Here is a 5,511-nt window from a genome sequence, read left to right as displayed (position 1 = left end):
GGCCTCTCCTTGAATTTTGTGTGGCGTTTGGGGTGCCACAATATAACAAAGACATTAAGCTATTAGAGAGTGTCTAAAGGAGGGCCATGAGGAAGGTGAAAGGTCTGGAACAGAAGCCTGATGAGGAGCATCTGAGGTAATTTGGGTCTTTTCAGCCTGGTGACGACTGAAGAGAGACCTCATTGTGGTCTTCAACATCCTTGTGAGGGGAAGAGGAGGGGCAAGACTGATCTCCTCTCTCTGGTGACCACTGACAGGACCCAAGGAAACAGTATGAAGCTGAGGTGGGGGAGCTTTAGGTTGGATATCAGGAAAAGGTTATTTCCCCAGAGAGTGGATGGGCACTGGAACAGGTTTCCCCAAGGGAACCAAGCCTGACAGTTCAAGAAGCATCTGGACAACGCCCTCAGGCACACGGTGTGATTTCTTGGGGGTGTTCTGTGCAGGGCCAGGAGGTGCACTCGATGCTGATGGGTCCCTTCCAATGCAGCATATTCTGTGATTGTGTAATAGATCCAACTAACTCAAAGCATTTTCTCCACATATCTGTGTTTCATGTCTAGCCAAAAATCATAGTATTTAAGGAACCTTGGCTGTTAGTTGTTAAGAACTTCCATAACTAAATTTATTCTGTACTGCTGTTACCCACTTGCATTTCCCCTAGTGCTACATCAATAGAAGAAAAGATAGAACAACGATTAGTTTTGCCCCCAAAATACACAACATAATTCTCAGTGTTTAGTGGAAACCTTTCATATTGGTCTCAGGATAAAGCAAGGACAGTCTGGGCTATCCAGCCATGGCACTGAACATCCACCCCTAGACATCAGTCAGAGACACCCCATCTTCTTGGACAGACTCCAGAGAAGGAAATATTGTGATTAACTCTGACTATTTTGTCAATGGCATCACCTTATGGAGATGAGACTTTTAGGATTTCTGTATTTGATTATAAGTAACTACTTATCCTATTACATATAATAACATGACCTGCTATTTTGCACTTTATTAATGAAATATTTATGAGAATGAATCCATTAAGAACAAATTTTAAAACAGAATTTATATATCAAGTGGCATTTTCATTGGAAAAAAGCTTCAAATAACATTTCCTAATGGAAAGAATTACCACGGTGATACCATGGTGTTTTGCACATGTTCAGATTTTTTTTTATTTTCAACTATTTTATGCAAGGCAACAAAAATTTGGATTAGAATCTTAGATGATCATGAATATATCATTGTACAAAATCATCTTTTTCTAGCACCTAAAACCTGAATTTAAAAAAAAAAAAAATAACTTTTGGGGAGTTTTAAATGAAGCAAAATACTGATCCTACTTTTCTACTCAAAGTACTCCTTGTCAAACCTGGCACACTCAGTGGAATCCCCTGTACCTTGGTTTTGCTCTGGGTGTTCAGCAGCCTCTGAAGCACCTCCTGGGCACCTCCCTGAGTCAGCCAATATCCCAAGAGAAGCAGCAAAGAGACTGAAATTTCCCTCCCACCAATGGACTTTACCTTTCAGCTGCCCACCTCACTTTTTGCAACCTGCAAGAGTTAAAAAAGATCTTTCCTGGCTAATCTGTCTTGAGGTCCAGTGTCCTCAGTGCAGTCAGGCAGAATGTCCATTCTCCAGGACCTCGGGTCTGATGAGGAGCTTTAGCTAACAGAGAGCTTCCATCTTGTTGGAGTGGTGTCCTCCCCACCCACAGGCTCAGGAAAGCTGAAACTGGTGAGAGGCAGCACAAAACGCAAAATACGGTGTACAAAATAACAGCATCCAGGACAGAGAACTATAATGAAAAGAGCTGTGAGGACACATACATAAACAAAGATTTTTACAGCCCACTGAGCCAGTAAGAGAACATCAGAGAAATATATTAAAAGGGTAGCACAAGGGCAGAGTAAGATATATTTTGCATTTTTAAATTACGTGATCACCAAAATCAATTACACGAGAGAGTAAGGTTAAAGAAACAAGTTTTTTTTGCAAATATCAAATAAAAAAGAAAGGCAGAGAGGGATACCAGTCTTTTCATTCTCCTGGGTAGCACAACTCTATTTTTTTTAGGAAGAAGTTTCCAGACTGAAAAGACAGCCTTGTTCAACTCCGGACCTCAGTTTAAACTGCAAACTAAACTAAATAGCAAAGAAAGTACACAATAAATTTTTTTTCCCAGCTTCTATGAAGGGGTGGAGAGTCAGAAAAGAGAAACATGGTGGTGGTGGGAGCTAAGCCAGCAGCTGAACCTCCTGCCAACTAACCCCAGAGCTCTTCTTGTCCAAAAGGGAAACCTGCAACCACTGTGTATGATCCCCATCCCTCTTCCCTGCTCTAACTGGACATTTTCTCTGGAAAACCTGTGGCCAGAGGACAGTGCAAAATCAGAGGGTCACTCTGTGATACCCTTCTCTGACTGATGGCCTTGAAGCTGTGGAATTGCCTGGAGACACTGGAAAAAAACATTACGAGAAAGTATTAAAAAGCAGAGCTAGAAGGAAAGCAAAGATTTAGAATTATTAAGGCATCTCCTCCCTATAACATTTCTACATTTAACCAGTATCAAAGCAGCCTGAAGGCCCATGGTTTATCTTCCCAGCACCATTTTTCAGCAATTTTGGACAGGTGAGCCTTGACTAGAATTCACAAAAATTTGACTGCCTTCTGGCAGCTGTAGTGTATATGAACACCTGTGACATTGTCAAGTCACAGCACTGCGTGCTTGTCTAATAGAAAGAGACACTGAACTGCTAAGGATTTCTACCACAGCCTTCCAGGCCTCTAGAACAGGCAGAGGGGAATAAAGGGTCCACCAAAACCAACCATTGAGAGCTACTGTTGGAGAGCCCATGTCCAGTGAGGGGACATTGCCTCTCTACTGGAAAGGACCCAGATGTCATCCCATTAACAGACACCAGTTTCTTAGATGGTTTACAGGGAGAGCTGCACTATCCTTGAGAAGTTCACTAAGCTGACACATCTGCTTGACTCCTCTCAGTGACAAGGAGAAATTATTGAGTCTGAGTTTCCGCAAGTTTGCCTAATAGCTTTAATAGAAGTGGGAATTTCAGCCAAGACAGCAGGAAGTTCAGCCTTGTGTTTCTACTAAAAAAGCTTTTCTGTATGCTTTTACGTGTGTCTCTTTGTTTTAATGAGAAGATCAAGAAGCAGCAGTGCCAACATTGACTGTAGTAGCAGAAACAAAAAAAATTGGTTAGAGCTTTTGTCCAGGTCTTGTTTCCATGTGGGTTCTCTGATGTTTAATGAGAGTTGAACTTGTATTACAGTCTTTTCCTTGGAAGAGATGGTCTTCTTCACTTCCTCTGCCTATTTCAACGAAGTGTAGCTCCGTTATCTGTAAGACATCATCAAACCTTGACCTTCTGTTAAAAATCGGTCACGTTGGCGACTAATCATAAAAAGTATTAGAGAAAGATGGCAGGTAGCGTACACAGCAAACACACAGAAAATCTCTTTCCACTACCTCTCCCCTTTCTCTTCCCACAGATATGTGGGAGGCTTGCAGCTGGAACACCACCACAGGTAAAGGGATCCTGTAAAAAGAGGGGGCTCTTTCCCTTTGTTGCCTCAACAAATTGCTCTCTACAGCAAGAGATAGCTTCTTCCCATAAGACCTCGCAGCCATTTTCAGCTCCTCCCTCCATCCAATTTGCCGCAGCACAACAAAGCACTCCAAAAATAACATTTATTTTTAAAAACTGGAAAATGGCACAAACCACCCCAAAGGAGAGAATGACAACGGCATGAGTTCAGCGCGGTCTCATGAACTGACACTCCCCGCCAGGGACAGGAAACTGGAACCTCACAAAAAGAGACTGAATGGAACCAGAGCGAAGGGAAGTGCCAGAAGCCACGGCCACTGATGGCCAAATCCTGCCGAAAGGATAACTCAGCTGCCCGGCAGCCATGAGCTAGGGAGAGCGCCAGGACTGTGTCACAGCCCTAGATCTATAAACGCCTGTGCTCTGGAAGTCTGCACGCACAACAGGCTGGAGTGTGCACACTAAGCAAGGAGAAATTTAAAGATGAGGAACATTTCCAAATGACAGCTTTAAAGCTGGGGATCAGCAGAGACTGAACATCTGATTTCAATTCTAAATGATTTCTGATTAGCCAATGTTGATGCTGTACCCCAAATACACTGACAGTTTCTGTTCAAAACGGTATCCTTCAGTAATGACTGAGCTGGTATGTATAGACTGCTATACAAAGGTCACACCACCACTGCTGAAGGGACTAGAAGTTGGACCAGGCAAAGGAGAAATAAACTAAATCATTTCTGTTGAATAGGCAGAGCCAGATGTGCCACTACCTTACCTCTAGTATAACCACTTAGATCATGTGTAAGGTAGCTTTCACAAAAATGGAATTATAAGTGCATAATAAATACAAGTAGAAAAATTCCTTGCCTTTGAAGAACAGAAATTATTTTTAATTTGTTAAGTAATAAAAGCTGAATGCTAAATTGTAATGCTGAAATGCAGGCAGGTTTTCAGAAGCAGTACGTTTTTGATGTAATATTTGAAAATGATCAACTCAAATTCTGCTTTTTTTGAAAAATTTTCTGAGCTTTGATCTCACTCCAAGTTGAGTCCAGAACAACTATTATATGGCTGACATTAAAAGTGTCAAAACAAAGTGATTTATAATGGAAACACAGAAAATAAATCACTATTTGAGAACTTTTTAACACACCACAGATTAGACCCAGAAGGCCAGACTAAGTTGTCACTGGGTTTGTAAGCTTTCCTGCTGTAGCTGAGGACCACAACACACAGAAGAGCAAATTCAATTAATGAACTCAATTTGATACACACAATGACTTGTGCCTTCCTTGGAGAGGCACTTAAAAATTATGAGCTACAAAGACATTAACATGACCACAGTCAGCAACCTGCAGCAAACTGCGAAGCAGGGCTCCTCTGGCTGGAGCACAGATGCATTCACCAAGGCCCTGCGTGGTGAACACAGACCAAGGAGAATATGTGACCATATTTGACCACCAAAATGAGAAGAGCCATTAACATCCTGAATTAATGGGCTTAGTGGTTTTCAAATGAGGTATTTTCATGATGGACAGGGTGTGGATTCAGCAAAGTCTGCCCTTTAACAAACACAGCTTTGGTTTCAAAGATTTGATTAGCCTTAATACCATTAGGGAACCATTACTGATTTTATGCTGTTGTTGTTACTGGTTTAACTATCGATTTCTGAACCAAAAATTGCAGACAGTTGGCTTGACCAAGAGTCAAGGTTTAGGAATGCAAAAGCAAATCCAAGGTACAGATGAGCTTCAGATGTGGACAGGCTTCACAGGGTTTAACAAGCTCTCCAGCGTTTATCAAGTCACAGAGGCTTTTCTTTTTGTGGGGTGTGCATAAGACCAGTTGTTTCTTTGCGTTTTTTGCTAGTTTTGAACACTTGTGACCTCAGCCAGAGCAAGTAGAATTCATACAAGCAATTATTGCATGCAACAATTAAAAAACC

The sequence above is a fragment of the Poecile atricapillus genome, chromosome 3 (genome assembly GCF_030490865.1).
Source record: "Poecile atricapillus isolate bPoeAtr1 chromosome 3, bPoeAtr1.hap1, whole genome shotgun sequence".
Classification (NCBI taxonomy): Eukaryota; Metazoa; Chordata; class Aves; order Passeriformes; family Paridae; genus Poecile; species Poecile atricapillus.
Note: the sequence above shows the minus strand (reverse complement) of the source record.